General features: G+C 38.5%; 1 pseudogene across 1 annotated transcript in view; it reads left to right on the top strand.

The window, feature by feature from the left end:
* LOC144958912 (uncharacterized) overlaps positions 1-16,835 on the top strand; it is an 18,323-nt pseudogene extending 1,488 nt beyond the window's left edge. The window contains exons 2-4 of the transcript XR_013642533.1: positions 6,591-6,759; positions 8,882-9,217; positions 15,529-16,835. The product of XR_013642533.1 is annotated as an uncharacterized LOC144958912 (transcript). The remainder of the gene's footprint in view (positions 1-6,590; positions 6,760-8,881; positions 9,218-15,528) is intronic.
* Positions 16,836-21,156: the final 4,321 nt, after the last annotated feature.

The raw sequence follows: 21,156 nt of genomic DNA, 5'->3' as shown, positions 1-21,156 counted from the left end.
GACTTGTTAATTGTCATTGCATATGACAATTTTACCGGAAACTGTCTTCTATTTATAATAAATGGTAAGCCTGAATCAGTTGTTGTCGTCAGATTGATTCTAGGGATAAACACTATGTCGCCAGCTCTACTACCGGTAATTATCTTGGCTTCTAATACTTTTGAACCTTATTTAATTATTAATAAACGGGTGCCATTTAGGAGGCCTGATTTAGGATTTATATTTCTAAGCAGCATGACTGACGTGTTGGCTTTCAAATGTAATGCATGTGGAGGTGTAAGTTCGTTCAAGAATTCAATCGGGTATAAGTTGATGTCAGAGTCACTTTGAATGGAATCAGCACTGCGGTAAATTTGTTCAGTTGATGAGGTCAACCTGGACAGAACGGCTGCATTTATTTTGTCAACATTTTCATGGGTTGTAGTCAAAATTGCTCTCTCTGATAGATAACGTTCATCCGCAAAGTTCAGATTCAAATCATTGTATACAGTATTTATCAAGCATTCTGGGTCATTTTCAGGAAGGCATAGCGCTGTAGGTAATTTAACAGAATACTTTCCTATTTCGCTGAAAACCGGCTCTGTACCATTTCCGATGCGGAGAAGCCAATTTGCAAAACAGTTATTGTCATCAGTAACCCTCATGTTCTTGTTCATTTGAAAAATGGTGACAAAATTCCAAATAATTGACTTGTTAAGTGTGACACTTAATATATCGGCTTCACTTCCTTTGTTAACAACAGGTAGAATTTGCCGAAAATCCCATCCAAGTACAACCACTTTGCCCCCAAAAGGTTTTGAAGTGCCTGTTATGTCACAAAATGTCCTGCTCACACATTCAAACACACGCCTGTCCATCATAGGTGCTTCATCCCAAATTATGAGAGAACTACTCCTCAGTAACTTAGCTGTGTCTGATTGGCGACTGATGCTACAGGTGCTGTTATCCGTTATTGGATTGGAATTTTGAACGTTGAATGTGCTGTTCTACCACCGTGCTGACAAAAGATCAAAGGTGAAGATACAAATTTAAAGAATACTGGGGATGTAGGAGCTTTCGGAATGTCTCCCCTTTACTTAATTTATGGAAAAACAAACACCCTAGCACCTTTAATAACACTTATGACTAACCTCTCGAGCTACCCAAATAGAAAATAACAGCTCTCGGACAGCTTTGCACTACCTTTCAATACTTAACAAATCACAATGGCGGCCGAAAATCAAAACAATGGTCAAATTAGGAAATTTTAAACTTTCGCAAATCTATCAAGGTTTGTTCTAGAGTTTTTAAAATACTTCTATATGACAAACTGAATAAATAAATGCCTGACAAAATATCAACGGTGAAAATACAAATTTAAAGAATACTGGGGATGTAGGAGCTTTCGGAATGTCTCCCCTTTACTTAACTTATGGAAAAACAAACACCCTAGCACCTTTAATAACACTTATGACTAACCTCTCGAGCTAACCCTAATAGTAAAAAAAGAATCAAAATGGCGACTGAAATACCTTCATGTGATCAAGTGAATAATATCACTATGAATGCCACGATTTGCTGAAAAATGCCAACACCCACACACACATGTATACACCACACACAACACACACACACAAACACAAACACACACACTCACACACACACACACACACAACCATACACGCAATTAGAACAAACACTGATCACCGCTAAATCAACAACACAACGGAAGTAATAATAATACTTGATGTCATAAATAGATGACGCAAATTGACTTTTTACAGTGTCAAAATTAGTTGATTTTGGGAGTCAAGTGTCGTCGGTACATATTTTATGATATTATCTGTTTGACTCAACGAACTTTCAAACTGACTTTAAATTATAAAAGGAAATCAAGTTATATGTTTATCTGTCTGTAAAAAATACATTTCTAATTTTCAAATCTTTCAGTAGAGTTGTGCGCCGTATCAATTTTTTTATTGACTCAAATAAGCACAATGTTCTCCACAATGCTATATTTTTTTAAGAAAGGATATATATATATATATATATATATATATATATATATATATATATATATATATATATATATATATATATATATATATATATATTGATCATATAGAGTGCTAGTTAGTGATCTTTTTTTTTTAAAGATGAGATAATCTGTTGTCGAAAATATTTACTTCATGAAGTCCTCTGGTTTGGATGGCATTGCACATCCCATAACTTCTGTGTCAAAATATTGTGAAAATGCTCACAAACTACGGGGATGACAGCATAAGTTCCATTGTCGTTCTATTTAATCGATTTGAAATATTTGCTAACCGGAAGTGTGGCAGAGAAAAACAAATTCTTAAACTGTCACATTTATTTTTACTATTAGAATAGGGAGGCCTTATAATTTGTTTTGTGTTTGTTGGGATTTTTGTTGTTGTTTTTTTGTTTTGTTTTCTTTTGTTTTGTTTTTTTTTTTTGTTTTGTTTTTTGTTTGTTTTTTTTTGTTCTTATTTTTTTTTTTTTTTTTTGGGGGGGGGGGGGTTGTATTACGCTATGGTAAGATCAGAGATTTCCCGAAATCTAAAGGGAGTTAACTCACTGAATCCTAGAGATATTTGTTACTTTTCAAAATTGGAAGAAATGCATTAAAAATAAGCACGTACATAGATAGTTTTATTCAACTATCAGTTACATGTAAAAACTATAAACATTAGCTTTGATACTACGCCTATAAATTGTCTCAGAAAAATTTAATAAATAGGCATGGGGTAAAAGTAACCCTGGGTAAACTACGGATATAGTCGGTGTTAGGGTTGAGGGAGTTAATGATTTATGGTCTACGATTGCACTCCCAAAATGACTTTCAATAAATATAAAGTTATCTATTCTTTTTTAAAACTAGTAAAACGCCCGCAATTTCGCGGGAAGGAACTATTTTCATTCGATACTGTACTCACCATCATTGAATGAGGGCAGATTGGTAAACAACGTTGTCTGTGTAATTTGGTATATCTTTGGTTGATTTTTCTGTGTGGCCCAACATGAAGTGTAAGCCGCTATAGCTTCTGACCCGTGACACAGCAACATATAGTTGTCCGTGTATGAAAACAGGTTGTGGTAATAAAATCAACTGCGAAAATAAACCTGAAGTAGCAGACGTGAGCAGAGTTGAAAGACGATCCTGGGATCGAGAACTTACCTTACAGTACAGTACTCTAGTGATCATGTTTGGTGGCGTTTGGCACCGCTTTTATGCACCTCCACTGACTTTAAATTATAAAAGGAAATCAAATTATCTGTTTATCTATCAGTAAAAAATACATTTCTAATTTTCAAATCGTTCAGTAGAGTTGTGCGCCGTATAATTTTTTTTATTGACTCAAATGGCACAATGTTCTCCACAAGGCTAGACTATATTTAAGAAAGGATTTTCAATTCCATTGTATTTATCTTCCCACAACATTCTACATGTTTTTATATTTCACTTTCTAAACTGCATTACACAGTTCCTCCCCGCCTCCCCTCTTTTCACTTAATTAATTGCGTACCTTTTTAGAAATATCTAGCATTCTGTTTTAATTCGTACTTCCTTACAAAGGAGCATACTAATTTCCCGCCAACCAATGTTTTGTTTATTCATCTTAAGTACGCCACTACCACATTATCTCATTCATCTTTGGTGTTTCATTCATCCTGTTTTGTTGATAAAGGGGAAACCCGAAACGTTCATTTGATCTGTTTTTGTAATTAAATTGAAGCTTACATTCAATTTCACATGATTATTTATTTCTTCGAACTTCGAGCAGCAACATTTCCATTAAGTGAATACATTATACTGGGGATGTAGGAGCTTTCGGAATGTCTCCCCTTTACTTTACTTATGGAAAAACAAACACCCTAGCAACTTTACTAACCCTAATAGAAAAAAGATATACTCCGATATCGAGCTAACCCTGATAGAAAAAAATGATGACAAATTGAATAAATAAACGCCTGACAAAAGATCAACGATGAAAATACAAATTGAAAGAATACTGGGGATGTAGGAGCTTTCGCAATGTCTCCCCTTTACTTAACTTATGGAAAAACAAATACCCTAGCACCTTTACTAAGACTTATGACTAACCTCTCGAGCTAATCCTAATAGAAAAAAAAACAACTCTCGGACTGCTTTTCACTACCTTTCAATACTTAACAAATCACAATGGCGGCCGAAAATCAAAACAATGGTCAAATTAGAAAATTTTTAACTTTCACAAATCTATCAAGGTTTGTTCTAGAGTTTTTAAAATACTTCTATATAGTGACAAATTGAATAAATATCAACGGTGAAAATACAAATTTAAAGAATACTGGGGATGTAGGAGCTTTCGGAATGTCTCCCCTTTACTTAACGTATGGAAAAACAAACATCCTCGCACCTTTACTAAGATTTATGACTGACTCTAATAGAAAAAAAATCCTTCGATCTCGAGCTAATCGTAATAATAAAAAAAGAATCAAAATGGCGACTGAAATACCTTCATGTGATCAAGTGAATAATATCACCATGAATGCCACGATTTGCTGAAAAATGCCAACACACACACACACACACACATGTATACACCACACACAACACACACACACACAAACACACACACACACTCACACACACATAAACATACACGCAAATAACAACACTGATCACCGCTAAATCAACAACACAACGGAAGTAATAATAATACTTGATGTCATAAATAGATGACGCAAACTGAGAACTTTTTACAGTGACGAAATTGGTTGATTTTGGGAGCCAAGTGTCGTCGGTACATATTTTATGATATTATCTGTTTGACTCAACGAACTTTCAAACTGACTTCAAATTATAAAAGGAAATCAAGTTATTTGTTTATCTATCTGTAAAAAATACATTTCTAATTTTCAAATCTTTCAGTAGAGTTGTGCACAATATCAATTTTTTTATTGACTCAAATAAGCACAATGTTCTCCACAATGCTATATTTTTTAAAGAAAGGATACATTCTGATCACATGACATTATGTGAAAAAGTTCTAGCCAGCATGAATAATAAAAGAGTATACCTATTTTCTTTGTTTAGAACCAAGCTGCTCGTCTGACATCAGACTATTGAATCCTATCACTGGCAAATCTTAAAATTATAAAACTATTTTGGACAATGTATGTACTACTTTCCGATACGAAAGCGAGTATCATACCACAAATAGACTTCATAGCCGCAGCAGTATTTATAATGCTGATTCCACTCACTACTACAACATGCTACAAAGAAGAACTCCCTTCCACTCAGGTCGATAGTATTATAATGAGTAGATAGTCTCAACTTTTCCTATATTAACGGTAATTCTATCTCCCATTGACTCGAATATTAATGGTAATTTTATTACCCGTTCACTCCCATAGTGGACAGGGAGGTACATACTATGTCTTCTATCCCCCTATGTTTGTTTTCCAACATATTTTCTGTCTTTGTCTTGGAATTAGATTACTTGGTTTTGTCCTGACCCTGGCCGCATACCCTGGCTGGGAGGGAAACAGTCAAATATATAGTTAGTTTTGGGAGATGATATTTTTTCCTTGTAAATCATCTCTCTGTTATGCACTGTATTATGTTTTGTTTATGTATTATATATGATGTGTAAACATTTTTAGTGTATTCCTCTTAGTGGGGAACTGTGCTTGTGTCTGGATGAGACTTTTAGTCATTTCAAACTAAGTACTTTGACGGTGTGCTATTGGAATCTTCATCTGTTTCCTATTTGAACCAATTTCCCTTTGTCTTACTTTTTCTTGGGTGCTTTAATTGTAATTCTAGAACTTTTTACTATTCCATTTTCTTCCTTTTTACTGGCACTGATATGACATTAATGTGTTGCAAGCGCCGTAAAACCCTTAAAAATAAAAACATCTCACTGACTCGTTGACTCAAATATTAAGACAATCGGCTATAAGCGTAGGTCATGCTCGATACTTAATTTGACCTTTAGCCAGCGTTGAGAATCGCCAAAAAAAAAAAAAAAAAAAACAGGAAAAGAAAAAGCTATAGATAGAACGAAGATGACGCCACTCGCGTCGTTGTAATTGTTTTTTGCCATCCGCGTTTATGAGTAATGCTCACTGAATTGTATTAACCCGACTATAAATGTTCATGGATACACACAGTTTTGTGTGTTGGTCCGTTATACTTCCGGATGGCAATGTTGTGAGCTCCTTACCCAAGCGCATACTATCTATACATTTTGCCATCCTACTGGACCGATTAAAGTTGACGCCTGGATTATTCCAGTCTTCCCTTGGCAGACAAATTTCCCCATGGGGATGAATAAAGGGAATTTTATTTACTTATTTTTTTAAAAAATATATTGTGTCGTAACAAATGTGATGATTTTGCTCGAGGTGGTAAGGAGGGGGTTATCTCTGTCGGAAAAAAAATTGTATTATCGCCTAACAGGCGTCATGTCTCGTTCTACATGTTAAATGTTAAATGTTGCTGTTGGTTAGGGACCCTTTATCAAGCGCATTAAGCACGTTTAGGGGACATTGCCCTATATCAAATCTCAATTTCTAAATATTTTTTTTTCCATTCTCAGATACATGGACAGACAAAGAGACGATTCAAGTCCTTCTAGGGCAAACTATTGGGGTGACACGTCATCAAAACGTGAGTGCGATGACGTAGCACACAACAATAAGAACAACAAGTCCGAGTACATCACGAGGCTGACGTCACTGCGTGACTCTCTCATCAACCAAGAGGAGGTAATAAAATCAAGTCTTCTTCTCTTTCTTCCTTCTTCTTCTTCTTCTTCTTCTTTCTTTCTTTCTTTCTTTTTCTTTCTTTCTTTCTTTCTTTTTCTTTCTTTTTCTTTCTTCTTTCTTTCTTTCTTTCTTTCTTTCTTTCTTTCTTTCTTTCTTTCTTTCTTTCTTTCTTTCTTTTCTTTTTTTTCTTTCTTTTCTTTCTTTCTTTCTTTCTTTCTTCTTTCTTTCTTTCTTTCTTTTCTTTCTTTCTTTCTTTCTTTCTTTCTTTCTTTCTTTCTTTCTTTCTTTCTTTCTTTTTCTTTCTTTCTTTCTTTCTTTCTTTCTTTCTTTCTTTTCTTTCTTTCCTTTCTTTCTTTCTTTCTTTCTTTCTTTCTTTCTTTCTTTCTTTCTTTCTTTTCTTCTTTCTTTCTTCTTTCTTCTTCTTCTTCTTTCTTCTTGTTGTTCTTGTTGTTCTTTGTTCTTGTCTGTTCTTCATCCTCCTCCTCATCTTCCGCCAAGAATAAATATTCTTGCTTTGTTTAATAAACAAAAAAATATTTGTGCAAGTCTCATATCTTGAGAAAAAGTGGAAATATATATATATATATATATATATATATATATATATATATATATATATATATATATATATATATATATATATATATATATATCCACTAAACGTGCTCAAAGCGTTTTACAAGGGGTCCCAGGCCAACAGGAACACGACTTAACATGACTGACGCCTGTTAGGCGATATTACAAATTTTTTTTTCGGACAGAAGACGACGCTGCTAACGGCCAGGTACTCATTTGTGTCCCTTCGCCTCAAACGGTATTAAGTCGGGTTGGTTAAGATGTTGAAAATTGAATTTATAGCCAGAAATATCAGACTTGTGTTGAGTTTTTATGTTTTATTGAGGAGAATGGATACCATATTTAGGGTGATAATGCCAACAATTTATATCTTTGACCAGTTTAACATTTAATTCGGCTTTTCAGCATCTGGTTCGTTCCGACATAATACCGTTTTGAGACGATGGGTCACATTTTACATCTGATTACGGTGAGAGAATAATATGAATAAAGAGCCTTTTCCAATGACTCAACTATGCGCCGCTCGAAACTCGAACCCAGGACCTTCCGATCCGAAATCGTGTCTCATACCAATAATAGACCACATATCAGCACAATTTGTAAATGTATATAATTTTTGAAATGTGGTGCTTGAGAAGGATGGAGAGAATATCGTATACTGCACACAAAACGAACGAAGAAGTGCTAAAACAAACATACCAACAAAGGAAACTAATGCCCTTAATAGTGGATCGACAACTATCCTTTTTCGGACACATAGTAAGAAAAGATAAGAATGAATACCTGACAAGTTGTGGAAAAATACCTGATAAACGCGCCCGGGGGAGACAAAGAAAAACACTCATAGACCAACTGAAGGGCTTCACCAACCTAACAATCCAAGAGCTGTTTGAAAAAGCAAGAGACAGGGAGGAATGGAGAGAGATAATTCATGCAGTATCCAAAGCCTGGACCAGGCATGGAACCTAGAAGAAGAAGAAGATAATTGAGAGGCTATGGGTTACATAGTGGCTCAGCGTGGATCAGCGGTTCGGTCTTTGCTTCGTACCCGAAAGGTACAGAGTTCAATCACCCGCCCTGTGTGGCCTCGAGCAAGTCAACTCGCCCTAGCTCACTTTGCGGCGCTGCTCTGCGGCTGACGCCTGGGGTATTCCAGTCTTCCCTTGGAATATACCCTAAAGACAAATTTTCCCTTTGGGATGAGAAGAGGGAATTTTATTTTATTTATTTTTATTTATTTATTTTCTGTCTATTTACGTATCCAAGGCAGGCAAAAATAAATGATCATAATTTCCTAATAGTCTATTTTAACTTTAATCCCCCACCCCCCCCCCCCCCCCCCCACACATACACCCCATACCCCACCCACACACACACACATATCCCCCCCCCACACACACACACCCGCACACATGCCCACACACAAACCCGCACACACCCCCACACACACACCGCACACACACACAAACCCCCACACCCCCATCCCTCACACACACACCCCACATACCCACTCCCCCCACACACCCCCCCCCCCCCCCACACACAGGCCAATCTCGCTCAAGCCTTGGACAGACTTCGACTTCACTCCCTGACCAACAAGTCTCATTCCAACAAACTACGCATGCGCCCGATTGACGACTTCCTGAGCGCTCCGCCTCTATACCATCAACGGAAAAATATGGTCACCACCGTAGAACGCTTCCGACAAATGCGACCTTCCAAACACCAGCCTGTCATCTTCCCTCTTCAAGGGAGACAAATGCTGGATATGACGTCTCCAAGACCCGCCAGCGAAGTCCCCATCTCCAATTTCGGTAACTCCACAAACAGATCAACTAGGAGCCAGTCGGAATACATGGCGCCCAAACCATCACCATCAAAGGTTTGTTTATCTGGGGGGGGGGGGGGGGGGGGGTATGCTAGCTAAGCGCATATTGTGGTTGCGCGTAGCTATCGTTAACATATTATAGCCTGACACTAGAACCGTAGCCATCGTTAACTTATAGCCTGACTGCTATAACTTAACGATGGCTACAATAAGACTTACAGTTTGACGTCATTTTTTAGGTTTGTGTAGCGTCTGGTGAGTTGTCTTTCGTAAAGCTCAAGGAACAAGTGATCCCATTGGTTGAACTATTGCTAGCTAAGCGCGTTCTGTGGATTTGCGCGTAGCTACTGTTAACATGTAGCCTGACACTAGAACCGTTGTCATCGTAAAGTTATAGCCTGACACTGACCAAAAACGACCTCAAAATGCCAGTCTTTGGCCACAACCGAAAACAAATCGTGAGTTGTATTCAATAGTTCAACCAATGGACCGCTTGTTTACATAAGCACTACTAACGACAACTCACTAGGCGGTGCAAAAACCAAATAATGACGTCAAACTGCCAGTCTTTTGGGGTTTCAGTGTCAGGCGATAACTTAACGATGGCTACGGTCTGACACTAGAACCCTCTGAGACTTACAGTTTGACGTCATTTTGTTAGGTGCGCGTAGCGTCTGGTGAGTTGTCGTTAGTAGAGCTCATGGAAACAAGTGATTCCATTGGTTGAATTATTGAATACAACTCACGATTTGTTTTCTTTTGAGGCCAAAGACTTGTCTTTTGACGTCATTTTTTGGTAAGTGTCAGGCTAAGGTGACTGGTACTGTATAAAATAAAAGATAGATACGTAACTCGAGTCTCATAATTACAACTATAAACTCAATTTCCAGCATCAAAATGACCAAGGGGCGACAATACCGTTTTGACACCGTGGGTCACACAGTAATAACCGAGACGGAAAAAAAAACATATAAAGTCACATTCTTAAAAATAATAAACAAAAGTGAATATAACAGCTTTAAAGAAAAATAAAGAACAAAATACCAAACATAGAACTTTTGGCCTCAAAGACTTCTAAGCCAACAAGAAAAAGTGAACGAAAATTAAATGAAAGAATAAATACTTTATGTCGGTCTGCTGAAAATCTTGTTTTTAGAAAGTATTTATGTTTTAATTGCTCTTTGTTGTTGGCTGAAGAAGGATTATGAGCCCGAAACGTTTCGGTTTTTTTAGTATTTTGTTCTTATTTTAAATTGTGTACTGGCTACTCTTTTTCTTTCATGTGATTTTATTATGATCTTATAATTATGGTCAAAGAGAGATAACTACGTAAATGTATGTATAGAGAAATATTATAATGGATTATTTCCCTTAGACCACAAATTGTCTTGTTATATTATTTTGACTCTTCTGTAACGAAAATTGAATTGAGGTTATTCTTGTTGTTGCTTCCTCCCAACAGTTGACATGTGAACCTTCGCCTCAAAACGGTATTAAGTCGGGTTGGTTAAGTTGTTGAAAATTGAATTTATAGCCAGAAATATCAGACTTGTGTTGAGTTTGTATGTTTTATTGAGGAGAATGGATACCATATTTTAGGGTGCGAATGCCAATAATTTATATTTTTGACCAGTTTAACATTTAATTCGTCTTTTAAACATCTGATTCGTTCCGACATAATACCGTTTTGAGACGATGGGTCAGTAAATAAGAACGGTCGTGATTTTAATTTGAAAGCAGCTTGATCTGTGTTTCTAATATCCCTCTCTTTGTAATCAATTACCTTGTGAAAGGAAGAAAGAAAGAAAGAAAGAGAAATAAACACACACAGAGAGAGAGAGAGAGAGAGAGAGTGAGAGAGAGAGAGAGAGAGAGAGAGAGAGAGAGAGAGTCGGTATGCGTGATGAAACATGGTCTATTTGTAAAGACAAAGAGCTTTTGGTTCCATCTTTAGGAAAACAGAATCACTGGAGCCATTAGCTGGGATGAATGGCTTTTATTATATGCGGCTATGTGATCTAGTGGTATGACACTCGCTTTCAGATCGGAAGGAAGGTCCTGGGTTCGAGCCTCGCTCGCTCGGCGTATAGTTGAGTCCTTGGAAAAGACTCTTTACGCACACTCTTAACTTACTCAGGTGTAAAATGAGTGTCTGTCCGTTAACAGCGTTGTCTCTGTCAGAAATATTGTAGTATTATCGCCTAACAGGCGTCATGTCTCGTCCTACGTGTTAAGGGTTGTTGTTTTTGGCCAGGGACCTCTTGCAAAGCACTTTGAGCACGTATAGTGGATATTGCACTATATAAAAGCTCATTTTTAAAATGTATGTTTTGTCTTCATCATGAATCAACAGCCCTACCCATTATCTCAATACAAATCGCCAATAGAGGTCTAGGCTATTTCTACATCTAAAATTACAATAGCATCAAGTTTTTTTTTTTTTTGGGGGGGGGGCGGTTTTGATTTTTAATTGTCCTTCAGAGCCACAAGACTCGTGTAGACGTAGTTTATCTCGGTTTCTATAACGTGAAGCGGACAATAGCAACTGATTGCTTACCTTACTTTACCCGGGTTCCATCTCTTTCCAGAGGTCGGATGTCATGGCTTTCCATCCTTCACGGTCCATTGCAGCCTCGTTACAGTCTGCCATGCGCCGTCCTGTAGCTTCCTTGATGCCATCTGTCCAGGATTTCCTTTGTCTTCCTCTGCCTCTCTTTCCTTCAATTCTTCCCTCCATTATCCTTTTTTCGAGACTATCATGTCTTCGCATATGTCCAAAATATGACAGCTTTTTGTGCTTCACAGTCAAAAGAAGTTCTTTTTGTTTTTGGCCCATTAGGTCGAGGACTTCGATGTTTGCTTTTCTTGCTGTCCAAGGTATTTTCAGTATTCTCCTGTACGTCCACATCTCAAAAGCTTCAATACGTTGTTCTGTCTGTGCGGTTAGTGTCCACGTTTCACAACCATAAAAGAAAATGGACCACACATAGCATTTGGTGCATCTCATTCGTGTTCTGATGGAGATATTTGTGTTGTTGAGGATTGCCTTTAGTTTCATGAACGCATTTTTGGCCAGCATTATTCGTCTCCTGATCTCTTTGTCAGACTTTGCATCGGATGTTACCAACTGTCCCAAGTACGTGAACTCCTTTACTTGTTCCACTGGACACTCTTCTATTTCTATATCTATGTCTATGGGCTCTTCTTTTTTGTTATCACCATTGTTTTTGTCTTCTTCGCATTCATGAACAGCCCCTTTTCTTTACTCTCTTCGTTCACTTTTGAAATTAGCTTCTGTAGGTCTTCCTTACTTTCCGCCAACAGGACAGTATCGTCAGCGTAACGTAAATTGTTGATGTTGTGGCCACCAACCTTCAACCCTTGTGCTGTTTCTACTTGCCGAAATATAGACTCTGTGTATAAATTAAACAAGCAAGGAGACATAACACATCCCTGGCGCACTCCTTTCTTGATTTCAATTGCATCTGTTGTATCTGCCTGCACTTTTATCTGAGCCTTTTGCTGCCAGTACAGATTAGCGATTAGAGCCACATCATTCTCTTCCACACCTATTGCCACAAGGTCCTGGATAAGTTTCTGATGACTAACAGAATCAAATGCCTTTGAGTAGTCGATAAAACAGGCATATATGTCTTTTTGGACCTCTAAGTATTTTTCTGGCAGGATTTTTAAGTCGAAAATTGCCTCCCTGGTGCCACTGTTCTTTTTGAATCCAGTTTGCTGTTCTGAAATCTCACGATCTACTTTTGACGAGATTCTTTTCAGGATTATTGTCAGGAGGAGTTTCAGTAGATGGCACATAAGACTGATTGTTCTGTAGTCCGAACACTCAATTGCACCCGCTTTCTTGGGTAGCAGTATGAAGATAGAAGTGCGAAGGTCTTCTGGGATGTGCGTTGACTCGGTATATTTCATTCATAAGGTCCGTTATCACATCAACACCAAATTCACCCAGTGCTTGCAGCATTTCTGTTGACACCCCATCTATTCCATTTGCCTTCCCTGTTTTCATGCAGTATAGGGCTTTCTCTACTTCTGATCTTAGGATTGTGGGTCCCCGTAGAAAGGACTGTATATGGTTGTCACCTCTGTCCGCATTGAATAGCTCTTCCACGTATTCTTTCCATCTATTGGCGATTTCTTCCACCTCAAAGAGGAGTCTACCTGATTTATCTTTGATGCAACCGCCAGATTGAGCGTTTTTATATGTGGATTTCTTGATTTCAGCAAACATTGGTCCAGGGTTTCTCTCATGTGATAGCTTCTCAATACGGTGGCACTTTTCATCAAGCCAGTCTTCTTTAGCCTGGATACACTTTTTCTTTACTGATTTGTCCAGTTCATTGTACCTAGGGGTGCCCTTTGAATGTTTCCGTTCTCTCATAAGATTCAAAATCTCATTCGTCATCCATTCTTTCTTTGCCTCTTTAGATTTTTTGTTTAGCATTTTCTCGTTTGTAGTTGTTATTGCACCTTTAAGAGAGGACCATTGTTTATCAATTCTACTCTTATACGTTTCTTCTGTTTCTTTATTTGTCTCTTCTTGTTCTTCCATAAGACAAAAATACGTATTTTCTACTTCTACAGCATATTTCGCTCTTAGCTCCTCGTTTCTAAGTTCAGCTAGGTCGTACTTTATGTGTACGTCCCTTTTCTGTTTGGGAATTTTTAATTTAACTTTTATTTTCACCATGATGGGAACATGGTCCGATCCAATGTCAGCACCCGGGAAAGTTTTACATTGGGTCACACAGTTTTTGAATCTGGTTTTGATGAGAAAATAATCTATTTGGTTTCTGTATATATCTCCTGGGCTCTTCCAAGTGTATAGGCGCCTCTTTGGTTGTTTGAATATGATGTTTATTATGGTCATGTCGTGGGACTCGCAAAATTGGACCAGACGTTCACCCCTCTCGTTGGACTCTCCTAGACCACAACTTCCCATGCATGGTGAGATTGCTGCGTTTCCAACTTTCGCATTGAAATCCCCCATTACGACAACAATGTCACTTGATTTTATGCATTTGAGGGCCTTGTTTACATTTTCATAATGTGCCTCGACCTCCTCATCTGGGTGATCACTCGTTGGTGCATAAATTTGTAGGAGCACTAAATCAAAAGGTTTAGCTTGGATTTTGCACATTAGGATACGGTCATTCACGGGCCAATACCCAGTTACTGATTTAGCAATTTTGTTTTTCATCAGGATGCCAACGCCTCTGTTGTGCTGAGTATTTCCGGAGTAAATAAAAGTGTGGCTGTCTCTTTTTATTATTCCATTGTCTTTCCATCTTGTCTCTGAGACAGCAAGGATATCCATATTCATCGCCTCTGCCTCCATAATTAGATTATGGAGCTTTCCTGCTTGAGCAAGTGTTCTCACATTCCACGTGCCAATTTTTAAAGGAACATTTCTTGTCTTCAAGGTAGGTAGATCAGTCTCTGGCTTTCCCGAGGGCTTTCCACCTGAAACGTCATAAGGTGCCATCTTTTGGACATTACTTAATTCCTCTTCCCTGTACATATTTACAGCTTGATACTTAGTTGCAGGGGGCCCAACGTCACAAGCATCTCTAACACTATATCTCTGACTAGCCATGACTAACTATGAATGATACGTGGTAAGGTTTCCCCCTTTTCCACGGTGGTAGCCGCTATCTAATTTTGTCTCAGACGCGCCTCTTTGTCTACCACAGACTTTCTGTCTACGCCTACTTTTATCTAACCATATCCAGACTTCGTGCACTAAAAGGTGAGACATTACCTATTCTACCCTACTACGCGAGTCACTCAATGTCGTTTCGCAGGTCAGTCGAGACCCGGTCCCGGGGTGTGGCCGCTGCGTGCACTACAGCTTCTAGGAGCCAGACATGAGCTAGATATGCAGGTGTGGACCAGTGGATCCTGACCATCCGAAGATGCGACTGTCTCTCACCGAAAGGTACTACCACTCCCTCCATACCCTACACCCCAACTGATTGCTATCCTTTGGATAGGACGCTGGTCCATCGCAAAGTACTTTCCGCCAAATCTAACTCACTCCCAACTATCCAATCATTGCTGGGTGGACAGGGTGGGGGTTCAGATAATAATCTCAACTGCAACTGGATCGATCTCGAGTCCCTTTGCATATGAAGCGAGTGCTCTACCAACTGACCTATCGGGACCCCCCCCCCCCCCCCCCGTTTATCGTGGTAGGTCTATATAATTTCAATTTTGTTTATCACTCATTCTTTTTTTTTTTTTTGGGGGGGGGGGATGGGTGACTTCAATGACTTCAAAACAAACTTATGATGTATTTTCAATACATAATTTATTTATTTATTTTCGTTTCTCTTCACAAGCTCGACGAAACTGTCCAGACCAATCTTCAAAGACTCATCCAACGAACCAGCAGCATTCCTAACATCGGCAGAAAGGCCTTGAAGCACCAGGATGGACTGGAACCCAGGGCCAAGCCACTCCTCAACATCCGGGCTAGTTTACAAAAAGCCCACGGCCACCATCTCGCGAGCCCGTTCCTCCTCAACACCCACGAAGACTACAACTACGACTACGATTCCCCTAACGCCCGCTCGCCGGGCGACGTTGAAAATTTGAGCCCACAGGCTCACAAGCTCAGCCCGGTTTTACACGGCGATGCCATAGACATGGTCAAACTGTCTCAGTATTATCATAAACTCATCAGGGATATTGAAACGGACGGGGAGGAGAGGGAAGGGGGTGGAGGAGGAGAGAGGAACAACAATAACAACAACCACAACAAAGAAAACAACGCAAACAGTAACGGTAAATTCTTTCATTACAGAGTGAAATCAAGGACCTCGCCATACAAATCGTCCTTAGCCAAAGGCCAAGCTCCGTCTCATCATTCTGACGTCGGGAAGAAACACTACAAACAGTTACAACAGCATTGTAAGCAGCTCTGGGAAGACAATTCCTCTCTCAGAACTACCAAACATCGCCCCGAGGACGAATTACGCATGCCCAACCGACATGACTTCCGATGACGTCATTTCAGACCACGTTAAGGCCAACCTCAACTTCCCGGAAGTGCAAACATCGTACAGATTGCAAATGGCGTCCGGGGTGTCCGATATCGGATCCACGTCTGAAATATCGAAATGGTACGGAAGTAAATCGATATATCGTGAGAAATCGACCAATGACGATGGGTTAACGAATAGTGTAAACAACAATAACAATAATAATAATAATATATCGAATGACGGTAGAGTGAAAATCGTTGTCGATATGCCGAATATTATTTTCAACGCAGCAAGTCCGGAAAATGAAGGATTTCCGTCAGAAAACTTTGAGAGCAACAACAAAGGGAAACATCAGAATTCTAACACCGAAGGAAATCCTGGGATGTCCTTGAAGAAAACTGTGAAGCAGCACCAGCTTCGACAGAGGGAATTGCAGAATCTTCTAGAGGACGTCAAAGAATTGAATTCCTGGTCAGAAGTCACAGCAAAACGATCGATATCTGGGGGAACTTAACCCTCTCCTTACCAGCTATAGGAAAATCGTCATAATTCGTTACGATACAACCAAAATTTTCTTATACAAATGTCTCGTGTACATCATGAAATTTAAAGAGAATGAACACAGTGTGTTGTAGAGCATGTTTTGCTCAAGAAATAATGTGTCGCAAGAAGTGTTCTGTTTGAGTTTGAGTGATAAAAAGTCTATTTAGTGTTCGTTGGGTGTGAAGTTTTGGGGAAAATCTTGAAAATGGCTGGTAAGGAGTGGGTTAACGAAGAGATACATACAACTAAGAGGCTTGAGGCTGTGAACTGTACATTAAATATGTGATCCTTCGTCTCAAAACGGTATTAAGTCGGGATGAACCAGATGCTAACAAGTCAAATTATCGTTAAACTGGTCTAAAATATAAAACGTTGGTATTTAGCACAGTAAAATATGATATTCCTTCTCCTCAATATAGAAAATGAACTCAACTTAAGTCTGATAATTAGCATCACCCTTGAATCATATACCTATGGTGTTCTCATGGGTGTACGATCCGATAGTGATGTCGTTTCTTCTTCTCTTTACTAGCCTATCCTGCTTCTTTGGTTTGTGATTGTATTTTTGACAGGGGATATTTTTTTTCTGTAAATCCTCTGCCTGTTTGTTCTTGGTTATTTATAATTTAGCTTATGATATCTTTAGGTTATAATTTTGATTGACATTAGTACTATTTTTGTTAGATTGCTTGTTTTTTTTTGTTTCAGCGGTCTCTCATATAACCTCAATTGTGTTGGAAGAGACCTAAAGCAACAAACAAACATTTGTACTATTTTTGTTAGATTGCTTGTTTTTTTTTGTTTCAGCGGTCTCTCATATAACCTCAATTGTGTTGGAAGAGACCTAAAGCAACAAACAAAACAAACAAAAAGTCTGATAATTCTGGCTACAAATTCCATTTCCCCCATCTTAATCATTCCGACTTAATACCGTTTTGAGACGAGGGGTCACAAATATAAACAAACATAATATGACTATAACAGCTTCGAAAAAGAACAAAGTACCAGACACGGAACATTTCGGACTCAAAACCCTTCTTCGGCCAACAACAACAATAACAACAATATAAATGCATTACTTAAAAAAACCCTTATAGACGGAAGAGAAAAGATTTTACAAGATAGTAACTCTCTCTAGTTCATATGAATGGAAAATCGAACCAATTTGTTTGATTTTCAATGAGGGTGACCTCGATAGAGTTAAACCGAAAGGACGTGCTTCTAATTTTTTGTATGTGCCGTCTATCTGAGTTTTAAAATAATTTATTTATAATTCAATTAATCCTTTTTTTGGTCTTGGTAATGAAGGATTTTGAGCCCGAAACTTTCCGTGTTTCATATATTGTTCTTTTTTTTTTTCTTTTTTGGAAAACTGTTATAATGTTATCTCAATACACAATTTTGACACGGATGCTTGCAGAATGTTCTACAGGATGTGCAAAATGGAATTCTGGGTCAGAAATAAGCCCAAAACAATCTATATCTGAACTTAGTTAATAGTATTATTATTTCAACAGATAATTTTGTGTATATATATATATATATATATATATATATATATATATATATATATATATATATATATATATAGAGAGAGAGAGAGAGAGAGAGAGAGAGAGAGAGAGAGAGAGAGAGAGAGAGAGAGAGAATCGTGTTGGATACAAATATGGTATGAATAGTGCTCGACATGTAGCAATGGAGCGAATTATTATTTTAATATTTACCACAATGTTGGATTCAGTCTACATCGATGTTTCAGGCCTTTTCAGCCATCGTCAGGACTGTGTGTTACATGAGTTTGGTTTGTTGTGTGTTGTTGTTTGTTTGGCTGAAAAAGGCCTGAAACATCGATGTGACTGCCTCCAACATTGTGGTAAATATTAAAATAATATATAATCATATATAATACATAGATAAAACATAATACAGTGCTTAACAGAGAGATGATTGACAAGGAAAAAATATCATCTCCCAAAACTATAACTATACATTCGACTGTTTCCTTCCCAGCCAAGGACTCCGGCCACGGTCAGGACAAATCCAAGCAATCTCATTCCAAGACAAAGACAGAAAGCAATTGAAAAACAGGTACAGGGAAAGAAGACACAGCAAGTACCTCCCTGCCCACTATGGGAGGTAGGAACCCCACCCAGCTGAAGAAATTGAGCGAAAATATAATGCAATAGTTGAATATAACGTTTATTGACTCTTGCTTGTTGAAAAGCAGGAAGGATGTGCTCACAACCGTTGCACGAGCTTGCTAGTGCGCGTTGTGAACAAAATTCGAATGAATTCTAAAAGGCAAGAGTTTTAAAGAAATAATTTGTGACCCATCGTCTCAAAACGGTATTATATCGGAACGAACCAGATGCTTAAAATTCGAATTAAATGTTAAAACTGGTCAAAAATATAAATTGTTGGCATTAGCACCCTAAAATATGGTATCCATTCTCCTCAATAAAACATACAAACTAAACACAAGTCTGATATTTCTGGTTAAAAATTCAATGTTCGACATCTTAATCAACCCGACTTAATACTGTTTTGAGGCGAAGGGTCACATTTATTCTAGCCCTCAATCGATTCAGATTTCGTCATCTCTGAGTGAAAAAAAAAACAAAGAGGAAAACTTTAAAACTAACTCTTAATTTAATTATTTTTAAAAAATTACACATTTTATTTCTTTGACCCTCTCCTTACCACCTATAGGAAAATCGTCACATTTGTTACGATGCAACCATCACTTTCTCATCCAGATTTAATTTCTTTTGCTACAGCTATAGAAACTTGACATTCTGTAATATAGTTCATATTGTCGAACAATATTATGTATAGCATGTGCTTGTTGCTTTTCTGTTTGAGTAAGAAATGTCTGTTTTTGTGTTGGGTGGGTGTGAAGTTTTGGAGGAAATTGTGAAAATGGCTGGAAAGGAGAGGGTTAATAGACGTCAAGAAATGGAATGACATGACATGACGTCACCACTCTCTATTCAGATCCATGGCAGACTTTAGATTCAATGACTTCACTTGACATGGGATGGGGCCTTTCGCCTCATAGTCATAAGATTGGGACGCCTCGACTTCCTCTGTTATCCTCTCGTGGTGATGACGATGATAATATTGATGGTAATGATGATAGGACTAATAAGAAGAATGCTGATAATAACAATAATAATGATAAAAACAATATGAATTATCTAAAAAGATAAAGTAGATTTTAATAATAATCATGATAATAATAAATATGATAATAATAACGTTGATAATGATAATAGACACTAATAATAATTAATGATAATGATGATGATATGATGATAATAATAAATAATAATAATAATAATAAATGATAATAATAATAAATTAATAATAATAATGATGATGATGATAATAATAGAAATAATAATAAACTCATGGCTTACAGTTATGTATAAAATAAAGAGATTTTAAATCCAATAGAAACAAAATACTTTGTATACAGACAATCGATTACATACATTTTATCATTCAAATAGGTCTGTCTCCCTCTTTCTTTCTCTCTCTCCCTCTCCCTCTTTCTTTCTCTCTCTCCCTCTCCCTCTTTCTTTCTCTCTCTCCCTCTCCCTCTTCTCTTCTCTCTCTTCTCTCTCTTTCTCTCTCCCTCCCTCTTCTTTCTCTCTCTCTCCTCCCCTCTTTCTCTTCTCTCTCCCTCTCCCTCTCTCTTTCTCTCTCTCTCCCTCCCTCTCCCTCTTTCTTTCTCTCTCTCTCCCTCCCTCTCCCTCTCTCTTTCTCTCTCTCTCCCTCCCTCTTTCTCTCTCTCTCCCTCCCTCTCCCTCTCTCTTTCTCTCTCTCCTCCCTCTCCCTCTTCCTCTCTCTCTCTTCCTCTCTCTCCTCCTCCTCTCTCCCTCTCCCTTCTCTCTCTTTCTCTCCCTCCCTCTCCCTCTCCTTTCTCTCTCTCTCCCTCTCCCTCTCCTTTCTCTTCTCTCTCTCCCTCTCCCTCTCTCTTCTCTCCCTTTCTCTCCCTCCCTCCCCTCTCTCTTTCTCTCTCTCTCTCCCTCCTCTCCTCCTCTCTCTTCTCTCTCCCTCTCTCCCTCCTCTCTCTTCTCCTCCTCCCTCTCCTTCTCCTCTCTCCTCCCTCTCCCTTCTCTTTCTCTCCTCCCTCTCCCTCTCCTTTCTCTCTCTCCCTCTCCCCTCTCCCTTTCTCTCTCTCCCTCTCCCCTCTCTCCCCTCTCTCTCTCCCCCTCTCCCCTCTTCCCTCTCCTCTCTCTCTCCCTCTCCCTTTCTCTCCTTCTCCTCCCTCTCCTTTCTCTCTCTTCTCTCCCTCTCCCTTTCTCTCCTTCTCTCCCTCCTCCTTTCTCCCCTTCCTCTCCCTCTCTCCCTCCCTCTCCCCTCCCTCCCTCTCCCTCCTCTCCCCTCCCCTCTCCTCTCTCTCCCTCTCTCTCTCTCTCCTCTCTCTCTCTCTCC

Source organism: Berghia stephanieae, chromosome 13 (assembly GCF_034508935.2).
Source record: "Berghia stephanieae isolate SIO BIC M18660-M18661 chromosome 13, UCSD_Bste_1.3, whole genome shotgun sequence".
Classification (NCBI taxonomy): Eukaryota; Metazoa; Mollusca; class Gastropoda; order Nudibranchia; family Aeolidiidae; genus Berghia; species Berghia stephanieae.
The sequence above is the reverse complement of the archived record's forward strand: the minus strand, read 5'-3'. Positions and strand labels throughout refer to the sequence as shown.